The sequence below is a fragment of the Chinchilla lanigera genome, unplaced genomic scaffold (genome assembly GCF_000276665.1).
Source record: "Chinchilla lanigera isolate Chin_1 unplaced genomic scaffold, ChiLan1.0 scaffold00114, whole genome shotgun sequence".
Classification (NCBI taxonomy): Eukaryota; Metazoa; Chordata; class Mammalia; order Rodentia; family Chinchillidae; genus Chinchilla; species Chinchilla lanigera.
This window is the reverse complement of record NW_004955515.1, coordinates 468,389-488,938: the sequence shown is the minus strand read 5'-3', so window position 1 is coordinate 488,938 and position 20,550 is coordinate 468,389. Positions and strand designations below refer to the sequence as shown.

The 20,550-nt window shown below is 45.1% G+C and overlaps 1 protein-coding gene and 1 long non-coding RNA gene across 2 annotated transcripts in view; both read right to left on the bottom strand.

Moving 5' to 3' along the window:
- Ror2 (receptor tyrosine kinase-like orphan receptor 2) overlaps positions 1–20,550 on the bottom strand; it is a 241,140-nt gene that overhangs the window by 65,813 nt on the left and 154,777 nt on the right. The window lies entirely within an intron of this gene.
- On the bottom strand, positions 12,917–20,247 carry LOC102012794. Its single transcript, XR_264518.1, has 3 exons — positions 19,966–20,247; positions 13,796–13,909; positions 12,917–13,359 (listed from the first exon to the last, which is right to left on the bottom strand). It is a non-coding gene; the product is annotated as an uncharacterized LOC102012794 (long non-coding RNA).

The following is a 20,550-nucleotide window of genomic DNA, read 5'->3' as shown; positions in this document are numbered from 1 at the left end:
TTGCCCAGGATTGCTTTTGCTATTCTGGGTCTCTTCTGGTTCCAGATGAATTTAAGGCATATTTTCTCAAGATCTGTGAGGTATGTTGATGGTAGTGGAATGGGAATTGCATTGAAGAAGAGAGGTTCCTTTAATTGGCTTATATTGACACACTGCCCCCGCACACAGGACAGCGAGGGCTTTAGGACCAACCAGAGAAGGCTAGGGTGAGAGGAATGAAACCCAGAGGCCAGGAGCAGCCTCCCTTACCAGGGTCTGCATAGGGAGGGGCTGAGACTGGAAATTGATCACACATGTGAGGGGTGAGGCAAGCCCAGTAGGAAAACAAAGAACACCTGGGGCAAGCCACATGACCAAGCTGCTGTAGTCCAGAGAAACACCAAACCTGAGACAATCCAAGCCATAAGTTGCTAGACAAGGCTGTGTCATATGACACTAACTTTGTCAAATGTGTAAATAAACATCCCTAGGGTGGTTGAGCAGTTTCCTTTCCTCTCATCTGGAGAGAGAGGGCTCCACCTGACCTCAGCTTTTGTCTCTTTATTTTTCCCATCCTCTCACCGCCCTTCCCCTGTAGGAACTCCAAGAGCTGCGATGGATGCGGCAGATCTGTGTGCTACTCCTGGTAGCCACAGCTTGCGCTTCTCCCAGACAGGTCCAAAATTCAGGGGCAGCCTCACCTCAGAGTCCAGGAAACAAACAGGGGAAAAGCATCTGTGGCTTCTGTGTTAGTTTCCCAGGTGAACCATAACAAAGTACCACTAACTCAGCAGCTTAAATCACAGGGGCTGATTCTCTCTGCAGGTTCCAAACCCAAGGTCAAGCTGTGCAAAAGTGGGCTCCGTTTGAGGCTCTGAGGGAGGCTCTGTGCCTTGCTTATCTCCTGGGCCTGAAAACAGTTTCTTGTGTTTCTTCACATTGTCATTCTTCTAGAGGTGTCCGTCTCTGGGCCCAAATTTCTTCTTCTTAATGGACAGTGGTTATAGGGTTCAGGTCTGAGTCTGATGATTTATCTATAACTGGACCACCCATGTGAAGACCCTATCTCCAAATAAGGTCACATCCTGAGACACAGGAGGTTGGGATTCCAAAGTTTCAGTGGAGGAAAGCAGCCTATAAAGAGTAGTATTTGTCTTCATAATTAATATTGATTTGAAACGATTTATATGACAGCCCAGCTCAGACTGGCAGGGAATTCCTATATGAGAAAGAGTAATAGGTTATTTGGATGAAGTAGAGGAGTCTGTGGGATTGGGCTGCCTGCAGACCAGGGGCACTGCCTCCAACCTGCTTATGACTCCAGCACCTTCAAACTTTTTCCCATGCCAACCTCTTACTACAGGAAGATGCCCCCACCTGGTGGCCAGCTCCAGCCCTCAGCAGACATGGGCAGACAAGGCTGTCCTCTGATGTTTTTCCCCTGGTTCCCAGCAGCAGCCAAGGCACCCCCCTCGTCCCAGCACTGTGCTCAAGTGAATTCTTCAGGTCTTCTCTCTTGGCTGACATTCCTTTTTCTCATAATATTTATACTAGTGCCACTCTGGGCTCCAGCAAGCAGTGCATTGGGCCCAGGGCACCAGGGAATGGACCTGGAGCCCAGCCGCACAGTCTGTGTGGCCATGTTTGGTAACAGCCCTGTTGGACATTTGCACAATGCTTCCTGACTGATGCACATCCTCCCCCCAACTCTCCACCTACCTGTGTGTGCCTGAATTTTTTCTCGCCTCTGTTTCTCTTGTACTTTCCCCTCTTCCCCAGTCTTGGCTCAGACCTCTGGACAACCTGCTTTAAACCATATCAAAACACACAGAACTCCCAGACTTACCTTCTCAGGCCAGACTGCCCTGTCTTCCAATCACGCATCTCACAGACAAACCCTGCTGGGTAGGTCCAACTCAAAATCCACCCTCTGCATCCCACCACTGCCTAAACACTAACTCCATGCTTGCCCTGACAAAGGTCACAGACACTGGACTTGATTTTGACTCCTTTTTCCACAGATTTCACATCCCATCCACCAAGAAGTGCTTGCTCTCTTCCATATGTCCCAGAATCCACTTCTTCTCACCCTCACCTCACTGGCTCTGGGATCCTCCTGCTCCAGCCCTGCACGATTACAGCAAGTGGCCCCAAAAGAACCCCCTGCAGGCCCTGCACCTTGACATGCATTTGCTCTCCACAAAGCAGCCAAAGCTTCAAACATTGTCACTGCAGCACTGTAGGTGAAGTCTGCCAACCACCGGCAACACCTATCTGCCCATGGCCCTCCTGTGTGCAGCCCCCAGGCCCAGCATCTCTGATCACAACCCCTGTTAACCACATGCACACATTTCCACCTGAACCCAACTCCAAATGAATGAAGAGGAACAACTTAAAAACACTACCAGATTCTGTGGACCCAGAAACAGAGCCGAGGACTGGCAAATCTGCACCAGAAATGCACTGTCTCCAGTGCATTCTGCTCAGTCACAGATGCCAGGTCGCAAAGAGACACAGTGGAGAATTCACCTCCAGAATGTGGTGAGAGGCCAGGACAAACTTGCTGTCCCTCTTCAACGACAAACAAAAAGGGGACAAAACTAAACTCAGTTTCACAACTCTTAGGAATTAACCAAAGCTGCAGAATGAAGGGAAAAATCATCTTCCCAAGAGAAACTACTGAACACAGCAGTCTGTGCTTTTTAACTTTAGTGGCTCCTACCCCCTCTCCCTGTAAGGTTGGTGGCAAGGTGGTCAAAAGCCACCAACTTTGCAGACAGCTAAGAAATCTGAGGATCTTGGAGCTCAGTGAAAAGCTCCATCCCCACAGCATAGCCAATATTCTGTCTGGGCTTGTAGCACCTGGGAAGTCTCCATATTTAACTCAGAGCTCAGGGAGACTGCAGGAGGGAGGGTGGTAGGTGGTAGATACCCCTGGGGCATTACCAAAATAGCATCAAGCTGCCAGCAGTACTTCCACTGCCTGATGCTGTGACTACACAACTGTGGTAATCACGAGCCTGACCCAGGATGTAAAATAGAGTCCTAAAGAAGAATTAATACACATAAGGAACTTCAAAGGTTCTTATGCATTTAAAGAAGGGCCATGTAACATGCATAGGCTATGCACATACCCAGGAAAGACCTGGGGACAGAGAAGGCACACATCACTCACCTCTGGGTGACTCTGTGGCAGGTGCCATCAGGAAGAGATGCTAAGGCTGTCTTGTGAACTGCCTATCTCACAAGATCCCCAAGGCAGAAGGCTCTCAGGCACAAGGAAACTTGATCAGTGATTGACTAACCATCCAATTACACTGAGTCAGATGTAGCCCAAGGAATCCACACTTAAAAATAAAAAGAAACCTAAAAATATATAGCAAGTAACTCAGTGGTCACACATGACAGTAAATACAGAAACCACAGAACTAGGGTAGGAAAGCTGCAAAACAAATTAACAGTAACAAGAAAACACCACCAAGCACCAAAAGGAAGAAAAAGGAAGAGCAAAACACAATAGAAAACAGAGAGCTTTGAAAGGCACACGCCTTGTTACCCAAATTGCGAGTGCTTCCTAAATTGTTAATAAATATTATTGTCTTGGTTACTTTCTCATTGCTGGGATAAAATATCTGACACTCACAAGTTAAGAAAAAAGATTTATCGTAGCTTCTTTTGTAAAGGTTTCAATTCACAGTGAAGAGCAGCACTGCAGAGACACATCAGAGAGGAGAAACAATCCTTGGCAGGGCAGGTAGCAAGGGACCTGCAGGGCAGGTAGCAAGGTACCTGCCAGGAGGCAGCAAGCAGCAAGGCTGTTTTCTTTCTGTCCTTTTATATTCCATCCAGGCCAGAAGTCCATTTATTGATTAGTGCCACCCACACACAGGTTAGGGCTTACATTATTCACAGGCAGACATACGCTAAACCAAGTTAGTTATTACATACCCTTAATCCATGATCACTTATTTTAGTTCCAGCCACCTCTGCAAAGCCCCCTCCATAAGCACATGGTGGGGAGGGAGGGGCATATTTAGATACAAGCCATAACATCATCTAAATGTCTTCGGAAGAAAACATAAATATAGACATGCAAGGAAACATAAACCAAAGAAACAAAAAACTTCAGCAGAAAATGTCCCTGAGTGGAGCCAAGATTTTGGATTTAACAAAGACTTTACATAAGCTATTATGAATATGGCCAAATAACTGAAGAGTATACAAAGAATTGTATGAAATTATAACAAGTTTATCTTCATAAATAAAGAATATCAGAGTGAGGAAAAGAATGAGGAAGAAATTCTAGAGCTGAAAGTACAATATCTGAAATTCACTAGATGGGCTCAATAACAGATTTGAGGGGTCAGAAGAATGAAATTAGTGATCTGGAAGACAGATAGATCAAGAGAGATTACCCAGTGTAAAAAGAAAATGGAAAAAAATAAAATATCAACAGGGTTTAAGAGGCTTGTGGGACACTATCAAGCATATCTACACCTGCATAAGGGAAGTATAGTAAGAGTGGCAGAAAAAATATCTGAAGAAGTAATAGCCAAAACCTTCCCAAATTTGAAATGTTTAGTTTACACATTTAAGAAACTCAACAAACCACAAGAAAGATAAAATCCAAGATACCACAATGAGACGGATAAAAAACAAACAGCTGAAAGAGCAAGATAAAAGCTTGAGAGCACTAAGAAACATGACTCATTGCATTCAAGGGATCCTAAATAATATTAAGAGCTAGATTTTCATCGGAATCCCGTGAGATCACATACTCAAAATCTTGAAAGAAAAACATTACCAACCAAGAATTCTGTATCCAGCTAATTCTGCAGAAATGAGCAAGTTAGGCCATTCCCTGATAAACAAAAAAATGACAAAGTCTGATATTACCAGACTGACCTACAAAAATAGGAAAGAGAATTATTCAAGATGAAATGATAGGACATTGGACAGGAATTCAAATTCACATGGAAGAAAGGAGAAAAAAGTATCACAAAAATAATAATAACAGATGGTAGAAACAGTTTTAAAACATCTTTTAATTGATTTAAAAGACTACTACATTAAATCCTAATTAGAAAACTGTATGATGGACTTATAACATGTAAAGATGTAATGTGAACTAATTGTCCAAAAGAGAGAGAAATGAATAAAGATCTACTGGAGTAAAATTTTTGCTTACTATTAAGTTTATATTGGTTCAAACTAGATTTTTTAAAGCTAAATTAAAATTAAAGAACTATGTAACACAAAAAGAAGAGGAATTAAAGACATAAATCATATAAAAAGCAAAGAGCAAAGTAGTAAATGTAAAACTTTCCACCATATTGATAGTTAAATAGACTTTTTATTTATTTATTTTTTATTTTAAAGATAAAAGGATGAAAATATATTTACAGACACACAGACATTTACAAAATAACACAAAAACAATACAAGCAATACAGAATTTCAGACAAAGTAATAGGAAATTAACAATGGTGGTTGTATTACATATTGATATCTTTAAATTGGTTATTCAGATAAGCAAATATAGGCAGGTAAGATTGATCAAACAATTAAACATTAATTGTTCCTTTCAATAAAGTAATAGAAATCAGTAGTACAACTGTCTTAGCTATCTTTGTGTATACTTTTGTACATAATTTTCCCTTCTTTCTTTCTTTTCTCTTTTCCCTCAGCCCAATTGTTCTTTCCTTTTGAGCAGTTTCTTTCCCTGTCACAATATCTATTGTACCTTTTAGATTTTATTCAGTCTTTCAGGTTCTTACATTAGTGAGACAATACGGTGTTTACACATGTGGGTATGATTTATTTCACTTATGAGTACAGACTGAAACTGGACCCATGTCTATCACCATGCACCAAACTCAAGTCAACAAGGATCACAGATCTAAATATAAAAACAGAAACACTAAATCTACTGGAAGAGAAAGCCGGTAAAAATTTTGAAGACATAGGGGTAGGCAGAGAGCTCATGAACAAAAACCAAACTGCACAGAAAATACTTCAAAGAATTAACAACTGGGATCTCATCCTACTGAAAAGTTTTTGCACATCTAAAGAAATCACCAGCAGAGTAAAAAGAAAACCCACAAACTGGGAAAAAAATTTTAGCAGACTGTGCCTTGGACAAAGGACTTCTATCTAGAACATATAAAGAATTTTAAAAATCAGCACCCCCCAAATTCAAAGACCCAACCCAAAAATGGGCATCTGAGATGAATACATACTTCTCAGATAAAGAAATACAAATGGCAAATAAATACATGAAAAAATGTTCAACATCATCAGTCATTCGAGAAGTGCAAATTAAAACAACACTGAGATTCCATCTCACGCCAGAAAGAATGGCTATCATCAAGAAATCAAACAATAACAAATGCTGGAGGGGTTGTAGGGATAAATATAAATTTTTTAAAAAGCAAATAAAAAATTCAAACATTAGGAGGATGGATTTTTTAAAAAAACAATGATCTGTTATAGCTTATATCTAGATTGCCCCCCACACCCGCCTCCCATCCCAAGCCTCCTGAGCTCATAGGCAGGGCTGGACATAGCCTGTGTAAATATGGATTAAGGGTGTGTGATAAATAAATTGGCTCAGCATAATTCTGGGTACGGATAATGGAAGCTTCACCCTGGTTGTGGGTGTCACCAACCAATAGGCTTGTAGCCTGGATGGGATATAAAGAGAAAAATGGAAGACAGGTTGGCTTTTTTCTGCCTACCCTGCCACAGACTGTCTCTCCTCCAGGATGCCCCTCTCCTGTGTTTCCCTGCCTTGGAGCCAGCTGACTATGGACCAAAACCTTTACAAACTGTGAGGTGAAATAAACCTTTAATTCTTTAACTTTGGGTGTTGGGTATTTTGTCTCAGCAACAAGAAAGTAACCAAGACATTATCCAACCACATGCTATCTATAAGTGACACTTTAGATTAAATAAAAAAAAAAAAATAGGTTGAAAAGATGTATCAAAGAAACAGCCACAGTGAGAAACATGGCCACCCTCGTATCAGACAAAATAAAGTAGGAGCCAAGTTACCAAGAAAAGAAATGAATATTTCATAATGATAAAAGTTTCGATCATTAATCTATTACAAATGTCTTTGAACTTAACGGAGTTCTACAATACATGAAGCAAAAACTTACAGAAATAAAGGGAGAAGTGGCTAATTCGAAAACAATAACTGGAAACTTTAATATTCTATTTTCCATCAAAAACTAGACTGAAAAGCACCAAGGAAATAAAACATTAGGGAAACAACATAAACCAGCTAGACATAACACTAACAACACACGCCATTTCCACAGTGGGATACAGGCTCTCCAAAGCTTCATGGGACATTCTCCAAGATGCCAGACTATGAAAAAAATGTGAAAGGACTTAAAATCATAAAGTGTGTTCATTAATTGACATGGAATAAAATTAGAAATCACTTAACAAAGATAATTTGGGAAATTAATATATAAAAATTAAAATATTCCCAGATAATCAGTGAATTTCAGGGGAAATCACAAGGGATTAAAAATACTTTGGGATGAATGTGAACGAAACACAATAACCTAACAAAATTTAAGAGAAACAGTTACAGCAGGGCTTAGAGGAAAATATACAGCTTTAAATTTTTAGTCTGCATTTAAACAGATCTCAGGTTAATTAACTTTATACCTTAAGGAATTAGAAAAAGAAAAGCAAACCTAACAGTAACAGAAGGAAGAAAATAATAAAGAATAGAGAGAAAATGAAGAGTTACGAAAACAGGGGAAATCAAGAAACCAAAACTTGGTCGTTTGAAAAGGTCAACAAAATTAACAACTGTTTAATTAGACTGACCAAGGAAAAAGAGGCGGCTCACATTATGACAAAGAGGACAGTGACATGATGTTACATAAGTAAAAAGGACTGTGAGAAAATAGTTCATGCAAATTAGATCACCTACAGGACCACAGTTCTACAGAAACAAACGTACTGAAACTGATTCAAGAAGAAGAGAAAATCAAAATAGGTCTATAATAAGAGATGGAATTAGTAATCAAAAAACTTCCTAGAAAGAAAAGCCTTCTCTGGTAAATTCTACCTAACACTTAGAAAAGAATTAATGGTGATCCTTCCTGGGCTCTTCTGAAAGGAGAATACTTTACAACTCTTTCTATGAGGTGGGGTCACCCAGACAGAAAACACCAGACAAGGACATCATAAGGAAACAAATCTACACTCATATCTATCCCTCATGAACACAGGACAGAACAGGTCTCAACAACATACAAGCGGACAGAAAATGTGCTTTGGAGAAATGTCTATTCCTGTTAGCAGGTAGACAGAGTGATCAATAGGATGCATACTGACCCCATAGGTATAGAAACAAACTATAGACAAGGCAGTTTCTGAAGTTAATGGTAAATGAATGATAACTCCAGGAATGATGGGCAGGCTAGTTATTTGGGGGGAAAAGCAAAGTGAAAATCCTACCTTATGCTTCTTGAAAAAGTAAATTTTCTATGATGACAAAGATTTCATCCCAGGATATGAATAAAAGATTCTGCTTCTTAGTGAGAAAAAGACAGCTGAAGGACACAAAGAGTTTGAATACAAATAAATTCTAACGGCTACAAAATCTGAAAAGACTCAGACTTGCAGTGTTGATCAAACAAAGGTAAACTGAAATAGGATACCAGGGTCCATACATCTCTCTGGAAAGAGAAGCAGTAGGAACTCTTGCTTGGCCCACCGTGTGGCAAAAGCTTCAAAATTACCACAGGACCACTTGCCATCTACCAAAACCGGTCAGGTACTATGCCCAGGAATTTATCTCTAGGTCATGTGGGGGATTCTTGTTCCAGCTGTGGTTGTCAGAGCAAGTCAGGAAAATATACACGCATGGTTTAAGCTTAATTGGTTAATAACAGTGCAGATGTACAATGGCTAAATGTGATAAACAACAACATATATAATAAATACACAATAGTGATGGCAATAGATTTTTAGCACTGGCTAGGCCAATTCTAATTCTTCTGTCCCATCCTCAAAGTGATGCTGTTTCTACTGTCACCCACAGAACTGCTGAAGACACTGCAGAAAGACGGCAAGAACTGATCAGGAGCAGCGCAAGGTGAGACCTGACAGTACGGAGTGGCTATCTTTCTCCTGTGCTGGTCCAGGACAAGCACAGCTTGACTATTTACAGTCACTGGACAGCCACCAGAAAGGGATCTGTGCGGAGGCTCTAGGGAGAGCTTCTGTCTCAATTATTTCAGGACATTCAGGAATTTCCTTTCCAATTAAAAAAAACTAATTTAAATTTTTTAAATAAAAGAGGTAACAACAGAATAACTCATGTTGGACATTTTGCAGTTACTAAGATTCTCCAGTTTTCTAAGAGCATTAAAATATGAGGAAACTATGCAACTTGAAATATCTATTGCATAAAACAAGGTGTGGTTGTACAGAACTTAGAGTTCCCTGCCCCACATCATGCAATTCTAACAACTTGAAGACAGAGTCTATGCTCTACTTCCTGAGTATCTTCCACCCACCACCTTTAAGTATGTATTTATTGGTGACAACACTGTAGCATTAGAGATGAACACATTAAAGCAACATATTAAACCACTGCTAGTTAGTGGTTATCAAAAAAATGCATATGATTGCCAACTATGGACTTTTCTCTCTAAACCAATGTCTATGTGGCTTCTAAATTTCTCCTTTTAAAGGAAAAGAATTTACTGAAAAAAGTTAGCAATCATATCACCAGACACTACTTATTTCCCATGCCCCTAGAAGAAAAGAATATTTTTCGAAGCACTGTGTTACCTGAGACTTGTAAACTCATAAATTATGGATGCCTCCAGCATTTTCTCTGAGGCTTTTTTATTTCCACACCCATAATCAGGCCCCGCCTCATGTCCAGGGTGCTAACCACAGTGGGGGGCCTATCTGTCCCCTAGACTGCAGGCAGGCTCCTAGCACCACACTGGAAAGCATTTTACACCAAAGGCACTAGGGGAGCTATCAGTCCCTCAGGGCAGCCCAGGAAACCCGCATACTGCAGCCCTGCTGGCAGAGTGAGAAGATCAAACCCTGTGGGGGCATCACACCAGGTTGAGCTCAGGACTCACAGGACAAAGTGGGAGAAGAGCCAGGGTCAAGCCTCCAGGGTAAAGGTCTTCAGCTGGGACTGCATGTGCTCCCACCTAGGAGCTGTATTTTTCTAAATTGTGCTTTACCTTCTCTTTAATTCTTAGAATGTTATTTCACCTTTTCTAGTTTCTGTGTCCCCCTAGACCAGCTTTTAGGGGCATCTGTGATAATGGGCATTTGAAAAACACAGGCCAGGGTGACCACTGGCTGGCCAGATTCTCTAGGATGAGAGGCTGACACCCTGGGCTCATTTGTCCATGAAATTGGCAGTGCGTGATCAGCCTCTCAAGCTCCCAGCACTGTGTTCCACTTTCCCCACTCCTTTTGCCTTCAGCCAGCTTGCATTGGGAGGAAGGCTTCCTCCGTGAAGCTGGTGGATCGGGGGGACACCAGGCACTCAGAGTCACCTGCTGGTGATAATACCCTCTTGGTGAGTGATTTCCAAAGAGACACCAAGCTAAGCAGATATTGCCACTCAGGTTCTCCCTCCTTGACTATCATACACACCCTTCCCGCCCCCCTGCCCTCCCTTCCTCCCACCCTCCCTCCGTTAGTCCATTTTCAACCCATTTCTTGCTCAAGGCTTCTGATGGAATCTGTTTCTGTTTCTGCTCATTCTCCCCACCCCAAGGGCACCTCCTCTGCTCCAGCAGTTCCCATGGGACTTTGCACCTGAAGGGGTGCATGTGGCAGTGCGTTCTGGATATTCTGGATGATCAGACAGGAAGAGCACCTACGGCACAGCACATGGACGGTCTGAGGCTGCTTCAGGCTACCTTGGGTGTCTTCCACATGCTCTCATTTGAGAGTGGACAAATCTCAGAGTTGAACTGTGATTTAGTTATAACTGGATCCAGCCATCAACTCCTGGTTCCATTCCTCCTGCTCACAGACAGCAGCTGAGCACCCAGAGGCTCTGGCATGTGGCACAAGCTCAGCCTTTACTGATGGTCACATTCCGCCTCCTCTGCACTTTAACTTTAAAGCAGGGGAAGAAAGGAAGAGAAGGAGGGGGAAGAATCTCAGCAACTCAGTCTCCCTAAATGCAAAATGAGCACAGGGAAGTGACAACTTCTTCAATTGTGCGTCACGTTCCTTAAACATCAGTGCATCTATTCTTAAACATCAGTGTGCCTTTATTGCACTCTCCACCTGTCCACTCTTTCCGCATATTTTCCTCTAACAACTCATTTGCAATATGCCTCTAACACTAGCAACACTCTGGGACAACACTCTTTTCTTCAGCAGGGGTCACAGCTCCTTCTTCAAAGACCTGCAGGTTTGCGGACATCTGACATCCAGCTGGGGGTGTGTAACTTGGGGCTGTGAAACAGCAGGACTGGCTGAGAAGGAGAAGGATGGATACACTGGGCAGGGGCTTCCTTTTCAGGAGTGTTGGACCTCCCCGCCCCGACACTGGGAATCATATTCAGAGCCTTATGATGCTAGGGCAGTGCTGTACCACTGAGCCTCGTGCCAAGCCCTGTGTAGGTTCCTCACAGGGCTCTGGCTTCTTAGGAAACAACAACACCGCATCCCTGCTACATCATTAGCACACAGACAGTCCTTGCCTTGATGACGGCTCAACTTTCCACTTTATTATGGCACCAAAGCCATCTCAATCTTGAAGAAGTCACACTTTGAATTTTGGGTTGAATCTTCTGGGTCCTGATATGTAATCCTTTCTCATGGTGCTAGGCAGGGACAGTAAACCACAGCTCTTGATCAGCCCACAAATGCAGGGTAAACAGCCAGCACTCTACAGTGCACGGCCTGCTGAGCTGCGATGTTCTGTGAGGTGACTATATTCAGTGCACTTCTGACTAACAATATTTTCAACTTAGATGCATTTATCAGGACACAACCTCTTCACACACTGAGGGGCCTGCAGCCAGCCCTGCTCTCGCTCAAAGGTGGTTAACAATGCTGTCCCCGGCTGGAGAGGGACTTGAGATACCCACAAATATGGACTACAAGGAATCAGAAGGTCTACAACCAGGAGGGGGAGGGTTTCTTCACAGCCTCTCCTTTGAGAGTTGCTCAGCTAAGTACAATGAAAATGTAGACCACAGTGTAAGGCAGCTGGAGAGGAACTGGGCCTGGAACAGCAAGGAGTGGGGAGGTGACGCAGAGGGACCAGAGACTCACAGCAAGGGCACCCTGAGCAAACGCACAGATTCCCAGCCCCAGGCCCTTCCCCAGCTGGCTTAATGCTAGTCATGCAGCACAGTAAAGTTCACAGCCATGTTTCCACAGACTTATTATATATGCATACATGCTGCTCCTCCACACACCCTGGCCTGAAGACAGCGAGGAAGCTTAATGGGCTGCAGCCCTATTTAAAATATTTACCAAGAAGGATGCCAAGTCTAGCACTGCATAAAAGTTGATGGGGAGAGGGGCCTGGAAACTTTTGATGCTGAGGGTGAAGTCTTGCAGAAACAGGGGTACCAGGCCCAGGCAGGGTACCAGGGCCTCCTGGGCACCTTCATTCTGTGTGTGAGGCCCCTGCAGAGGCTGGTGTGCAGTAGTGGACGCTGGCCTTCTCTGCGCCCACCATTCCTTTTATGTGTAAAGAGTTCCAAGCCTGGAAGGGTTTAGTATTTTTCAGGTTTTTCTTTATAGTGCTGGGGATGGAACCCGGGGCCTGGCACAAGCCGGGTGAGCGCTATGCTACTCAGCCACACGCCAGGTCCCCAGGAGGAGTTCAGTCACTTCTCCGTGATTAACAAGGCACCCAGCCCAGATCTCTCTGTCTTACACATTGTCACAATTTATTGCACTTTGTTCAACCTAGAGTGTTCAGTTTTAACTGCTTTTCCAAGTCCAAATTTTTCTTATAAAGACTTCTGTGTCTGTATAAATTTAACTAAGTAAAATGTGTATGCCTTTCTCCTGTGCATCTGTCTTGGGTCTGTTTAATTCTTAGGCTTAGCCAGAAACCTCAGGGACAGAGAAGGAACTGTGCCCCCACACACAAGAAGCTGCGATCTCGGACAGGACAGGACAGGTCCACGGACTATGCCACGACCTTAGGAGGACAAACTACAAGCTTTGGGCACCAAGCAGCTGGAGGTCAAGGGTGCAGGGCAGGTGAACGACACGGCCTGCAAGGTGGTCAGTCATCCTTCCAAGACTCCTTGCTTCTTTCTGTGCTAACCTGTTCCCGAGGCTTGGTGCTCAAATGCAGGAGTAGAAAGGGAAGATTCTGAGAGTCTCTGTGGTGGTCACCTGAGAGGAAAACGTAACAAAGGACAATGTGAGTAGATAAACTCTCCTGTGTGAAGACTGGGACAAGACACATCTACTGCCCTGCAGTGAGAGAAGGTGGCATCCCTGCTGGAAAACAGAACCAACTTCCCAGAGCGGTGGGGCAGGGCGCACCTAGGACCCAAAGGTGGCAGTGTGTGGGAAGTGACGCGGGAAGGCTGGGCTCCATCAAGAAAAAGGGCCCGGTGATCCATCCAAATCTCTAGAACAGCCCATTGCAAGGCCTGAAGAAAGGCGTGGCTCTGGGGCTGACCCACAGATGCATCCCCAATGCCAAGTGCTCTCAAGGACCAGAAAGACCTCACGGGCCTGAACCTTTGCCCTGAAATCCCTTGCAACAGACAAGGGTCCACCGGGGTGTGGCTGCCCTGGGAGCCCACCTCCAACGAGATCTTACCTGACAATGACAACTGTGGCCACTTCCTCCCTTAGATGGCAGAGGTCACGGGGCCAGGTCACAGGATGTGTGGTCAGGCTGAGGCGGGGTGGGCACAGGTTGCCCAACACTATGCTGGGAATATAGCAAATGCCACAGAGTTCACTGGCCAAGGTCGCTCACACAAATGTATGTACCCACAGCTCCAGGAATTTTATCCCATAGAATAGACTCACATGTGAACTACTATGAAATATACAGATGTATACATGGATATCTAAAATGAACTCATGTGAAATGATACAGATACATGGTTATACACTGAAGTGCTGGGTTGTGGAGTTTGTTTTCTGTTTTCCTTTACTGTGGCTTTGTCTTTTGGTATACAGCTCTACGAACTTTAACATATGTATAGATTTGGGTTCCACAACCACAATCAATACACAGAACAGTTTCACCACCTCTAAAATCCTCTTGTGTTCTCCCTCTGCAGTGAGTTTCTTTCCTTCCTCTTCTCCTTCTCTCTCCCTCTCTCCCTTTCTCTCTCCCGCTTTCTAGCTCATCATTTGTCTTTCTGAGAATCACGTCACACAATAGGTTCCTTCTGGGAACTGCCCACCTCCACTCAATATCAGGCCTTTGGGAGCCATCTCCCTTGGGCTCTGCAGAAGTGATTTTTGCCCCTTTCATGCAGAATTCCATTCTTTTGGTATGAACGGACCTTGGTTCCTCTGTCCACACCTCCTCTGAAGGAATCAGGGCTGTTTCCTGGGATCTGTTTCTGTTCCACTGGGACATCTATGAATACTGCTCAGGACACTAATGCACAGGCTTTTTGTGAACCCAAGTTCCCCTTGTGTGGGAGCTCCAGCATCTACACTATGGCAATCCCTTTAAACCAGCTCTTTCCACTTTAGAGAGCATCCAATGCCCCAAAGATTTTGGCTGAGTTCTGACCCTGCAGGCTGGGCCTGGGATTCTGACTCCTCACCCCGCCTGAGAGGCCCCCTGCAGTTTCCTGCAGACCACCATGACCTTCAGGTCTTAGGTTCCAGGCGGCAGGGCCAACCCCTGGTGTGTCTCTTCCTGGGTGGGTGAGTGAGGTTACCAGACCCTCTGGTTGGTGATGAAGGTGGTCATAAATAAACCTTCCCAAATGGGGCAGCTTTAGGTGGAACATGCACGTGGCCCAATTTGCCCATTTGTATTACCCAACAGGGCCCCAGGGCATCTGGGTTTGTGGGCCCTGCCCAGTCTCAACCGCAGGCAAAGGAATTCTGTTCAGAGGATTGAGAGACAACACCTTCTCTGCAAAGGCCACTTCAACAGAGACAACTTCAACTATGCAGCTCAGCAAAGAGGAAGGAAACAGAGTTGGGAAGGAGGTTCACAGATCATGAATGGAATTAGCACTGTTACTTTTCCTCCTTCCTTTATTTCCACAACTCTGCAGGTTCCAGCCAGTAAACATATCACTAATACCTAGAAACCGTATCATTTTCAGAGCTCGTGCCTGGGCCTAAGCGGCCTAGTTGACTAAATTTCCCGGGTGGGGGCTTCACTCAGCAGCCTCTCAGGGAGCTCAGGCCACAGGGAGGTGCCTAGCCAGAGGCCTGACAGGCCTAGGCTCAGCACTGCCCTAGGCAGCCTGTAGGATGCACAGATGCCAGCAGGGATGAGGGCCTGGCACAGGGGCTGTGTTCACACCGGGGAGGAGGGGACAGAACTGTCTGCCTTGGACTCAGGATTGGCTGGGGTGGGGAGGTGTATCTCAGTCACCAGGCTAGCCCTGGTTCTGGAATTCACCAAGCAGGAGATCTTCAGAGATGAAAGGGCAGCAGTGATTAACAGTAGGCTCAGAGATCTGAGCTCTGGAGACGGAAATATGAATGAAAACTGACTGCAACATTCCTGTCAGCTGAGTTTGGGATGAACTGCATCATGTAAAACCTTGTTTCGGTCTTCCTCTGCCACTTTTTTTTGTTGTTGTTGTTCTTTTGGAGGCAAGGTCTCACTATGCAGATGCAGTTCAGGCTGGCCTTGAGCTCACTTTGTAGCCCAGGCTGGTCTCGAACTTGCAACAATCCTCCTGCCTCAGCCTCCTGAGTGCTGGGATTGTAGGCGGCTGCCCGACACTTTTATTTCCCCTCCAAAAAAACTTTCCTTTCCTTTCCTTTGTGATTTAAAAGCTAAAACCAAGATGCTCCCTAAGAATAGTGTGAGCTTGCTTCCTCTCATGAAGAACGCCAGGTCTCAAAAGATATTTAATTACTACACCTGGAGTTACAGAGCTTCTGGTCTTCTGAACACACGTTGTCCTTGAGTCCTGTGAGCAGAAGGACCCCTGACATTCCTCTCCGTGCCTCTGTGACCACTGTACACATGTCACAAACAGCCCTCTGCCCAGTGGTACCAATCTCTGGCCACCCCGGCCCCACCAAGGACAGTCACTGGCCACTTGTTCTAACCACTTACACAATACCTTGAGTAAGCGGCAGGTAAGAATAACCTGGGGGACCCTGGCTTGGCATCTACCCCAACCCCACAGCCCAGGCTGACAGGAAAGGACCAAAGAAACAGCCTATGGCGGTGTGACCTGGCTGGAGCTGTTCTCAGCAAAGCACGTGCTCTGCCCTCTCCTTCAATCCGATGTAGCCTTCTCTCTCCCTGCTCCTGCCCCCAAATAATATTCTCCATGCCACACTCCTAGTGTGACGCCAAGAGAAGCTTGGCTAAAGAGACACAAGATCTTGGAAAGGAAACTGGATGTCTAAAAGGCAGGCACAGGCAGAAGCAGCAGAAGGGAAACAGAGTCCAAGTCTTCACAGGAGATCAACATATGTGCATGCATGTGCCAGTGCTGAGCACACACACATGCAAACAGGCACATGTGCACAGGTGAACCCCTGCACATGCAAATGTGCACACATATGCACATAGCACATACCCTCCAGGTACACAAAGAAGTGCACACAGAGACAAGCACACATGTGCAGGGCTTTTCTCGGCAGGAAATACCCAAGCCAACGCTGAAAGCTGAACGGAAAAAGAAGGCATGAGGTGGTGGATGTCAGTCTGTGCAAACCTTCAGTGGGATCACAAACCACTGTCAACACTGCCCTCCCCGTGGGGCCACGGTGCAGACTACCTTCCAGGGGTGGAACTGAGAAAAGTACAGCTTTATGAACCCAGCCAGAGCTTGTGCTCCCCACAACATTTTGTTAACTACACAAATGCTTTTTCAGTATAGAAATGGTCCACAACATGTGAGCACTGAGTGAGCAGTTTATAACCGACAGAGACTCAACTGCATACAGTGCAGAGCCCAGAGGTCTGAGACGAGGCGTGTCGGACTCGGTGTCTGGTGAGGGTCCACATCCTGGTTCAAAGACTTCTTCGTTCTCACTGGTCCTCAAGGGGCACAAGGGAGGCCTCTCTAGATGCCAGTCAATCCCACTTTCCAGGGCTCACCCTCATGACACCATCACCTCCCAGAATCCTCACCTGCTAAGATGCTCACATCAAAGTTTAGAACTGCAACATAGGAATCTTAATAATACACAGACATTCAGGCCATAGCAGAATCTGCCTGTGGCTTGGAGAAAGGAAAACAACAAATCCATTCTGGCCCTACTGGGAAAATCAATGGTAAACTCTGATAATATGGTGAACAACTCCAAGCTGATTTGCCAGATGACAGCTTTCATGCAGCCTGGACCTACGCTTACCCAGAGTCAGCGGCGCTCCAGCCTGTCTATGCTACTTGTATCTGTTACTGTAATTATTTTATGTAGATACCTGATGTCTCATGAGGGATCACAAGATGAAAGTTATTTCTATGAAAAACTAAGATGGATGCTTTAGGAAGGAAAATGTAACACAAAAACAAAATGGGTGAAACACTGAACTTAATGATTTTCCGTGGTAGTCTGCTTTTTCAATTGATGGATCTTGTTAGATCATGCAAGGGTATCTCCAACTCCATCAACAAGCATCAAGACACTCTTTTGCTGAATACTTATATTTGTAGGGGACATGCTAAGAACTCATACTTTATTATGTTCTTTATTCTGTCCAATGAACTTAAGAGGATGTTATTTATAGTTGTTATTATACCCATCTTTCAGATGAATAAACTGAGGCACAGAGGAAGTAAGCAGTGTAGCCGAATCTACGCAATCCCTTAGGCAAGGTAGAGGCTTTTCCAGGCCTTTGACAACTAACAGCACCACGGAATCAGCAGAGAAGGCAGGCCTCAGATCCTCAGGGGCAGGTGCTTCTGCACAAAAGATGCTGTCATCATTCAGATGTTACAAAATTACCCACAGAATGTGTAACAAAAAAAACCATTAGGCTAGCGTCATAGCTTAGAAGTAATTCTCTACAAAATAAACCTGAAACTTTCAGTTTTCTTGGATCAACTGCGAAGTCTTTTGTCTACTACACCTATCTGACTGCCCAGCATGGGAGTAGCTTTTTTAAAAAAGTAAAAACAGGCCAGCGTTGCTGGTATACACCTATAATCCCAGCACTCTGGGAGGCTGAGGCAGGAGGGTGACAAATCCAAGGCCAGCCTGGGAAACACAGACTCTGTCTCAAAAAAAGAGGGGGCCCCTAGGGGTATAGCTCAGTGCAAAAGCCTTGGATTCAGTCTTTAATAATGAAGGAGGAAAAAAAGCAAAGAGACTTATAGACTAGTGAAAGAACCAAACCTGGGGTGAGAACTGTGCAAAAATAGGTCCAGAATATTTAGGGGACTCTCAAAGAAATGAACCAAATCTCTGCTCTATACATGAGGAGACCACCTGGGCCTGCAGGGCTGGGCTCAGCTGCTAAACTATGAGGAGGCAGAGGAGGAATTTGATTACGGCCTCTTTGACCCTGAGTCCTTCAGGGACAGAGACTGCTCTGGGCATTGGTGGCTGGCCCCCCTCCAAAAGACGGACCTTTCACAGAAACCCAAATACTGCAGGCCGGTGCACGGAGGTGAGCTGGCAGGACATATTTCGAGTCATCTCCCAGTGACTGCTAATACTTAATACAGTGTCAGCACTGTGCAAATGGTTGTTTTGGGGATGATAAGGACACAATGTATATGCACATGTTCACTACAGACACAACTTTTTGCCAAATATTTGTGACCTATGGTTGGCATGGAACCACAGCCAGGGCTGGATGGATACTACGTTAGCAAATGTAAAATGTCACATTTTCTTCCCTGAAATGACACAGAAAGCAGATTTGTATATGAACAGTTTTTCAGGACATCCAAATGCCTCCCTAATGGGTCAGTCACATTTCTCCTTCCCCATATCACAGAAGAAGCATCCAGGAAGCCCAACTGCTGGGCCCCAGAACTAAAGACCCCAACACACCCAGGCTCACACATGACACCATCTTTGGGCTTCTCCTAAATCTCCTGCTCTGGCTGCACCTAGACCTAGTAATTAACTTGAGGCTCCTGAGACCCTGGCACCACACCTGCCAAGCTCTTGGGAGATCTGGGGAGCAGCCAGGTGGAGCTGCTGAAAGAGATCCCAGGCTCTACCACCCATCTCCTCTGTCCAGGGCATCTGAGCCACCTGGAGCCACTGAGATAGACAGCCCCTGCCCCTCCAAGCAGCTGCTCCTCAGGAGGCCTAGGGTGCAACTCACAAATGTGTATTTCCAGTAAGTTCCAGGGTCCCTAGGGCTGCTGGTCAAGGGACCACATCTTGAGGACATTCTACCCGTAAACACCTAGGATCTGAGACTTAACTGCTCCCACTGAGATGCTTCTAGAGAAATCACAATGATTTGAAGACTCACAATACTGTAACGTCCACTGGGTTCCAGGGATCTGTCCCTTAGACAATGAGCATGCCCTAGGACAGAAAGGTTCTCCCCCTCCTAAGAATCTCACATCTTTCTTGCCCCCACAATGGGAGTCGTATGGTTTGCTTCTTTCTAGTTCCCTACAGTATCTTTTCTCTTTCTTGGCTCACCAAGTATGCTTGCATGTCAGTACTCCCTGCAAACAAAATAGGCAGCTCGCTGGCTCCGTGGGAGGTCGTTATACAGCCTATCATTTTGCTCATGAGCCAGTCCATGGTGCAGGGTGCTCTCAGGCTGCTCCCCAGCCTGTCATTATGCCCTGATGGAGGGGCCTATTAAGAATAACAGAGCATCAGTGTATAGGCATTTTTTCCTACCTTGTTACTTTGCCTTCTTCTTGAAACACAGCTGGCCCTCCATCTCTGTATCTGCAGGCACTGTATCTTCAGACTTAAGCCACCAAGGACAGAAACATTTGAAAAATAGTGGGCAGGAAGTATGGACAAAGACTGTGTGGGCGTCCTGCTACCCTACTACTTGACTGCAAAGGTGTCTGCTGGCTTGGGGTGGGCCAGGAGCTTCTGCTCTGCCCACAAGTGTTGGCAAGGCCCCGTGAACAGGAGCCACATTACTATGCCCTGTGTGGGACACACTCTTGACTGCTGACATTGCTGAGAGAAGTGATGAGGGCAGCTCACACATGACATGAGCAATCCAGCAAAACTGATTTTGTGACATGCACAAAAAGCAGCTTGCTGACTAGGTATAGAGGCCAGCCTGGCTGTGCTACCAGCCTTGGTGACAGTCACCAGGACATAGTTGGCCCCAGCTCTTCACAAGAGCACAAGGGAAGACAACCCCAGGGGGATCCCTTGACATCTCCCTACACCCCCAACTTGGCAGAGACACTGCACCTGAGTCCGACGTGGTAACAGAATCTGGAATGGTGTTCAGTTTCCTGA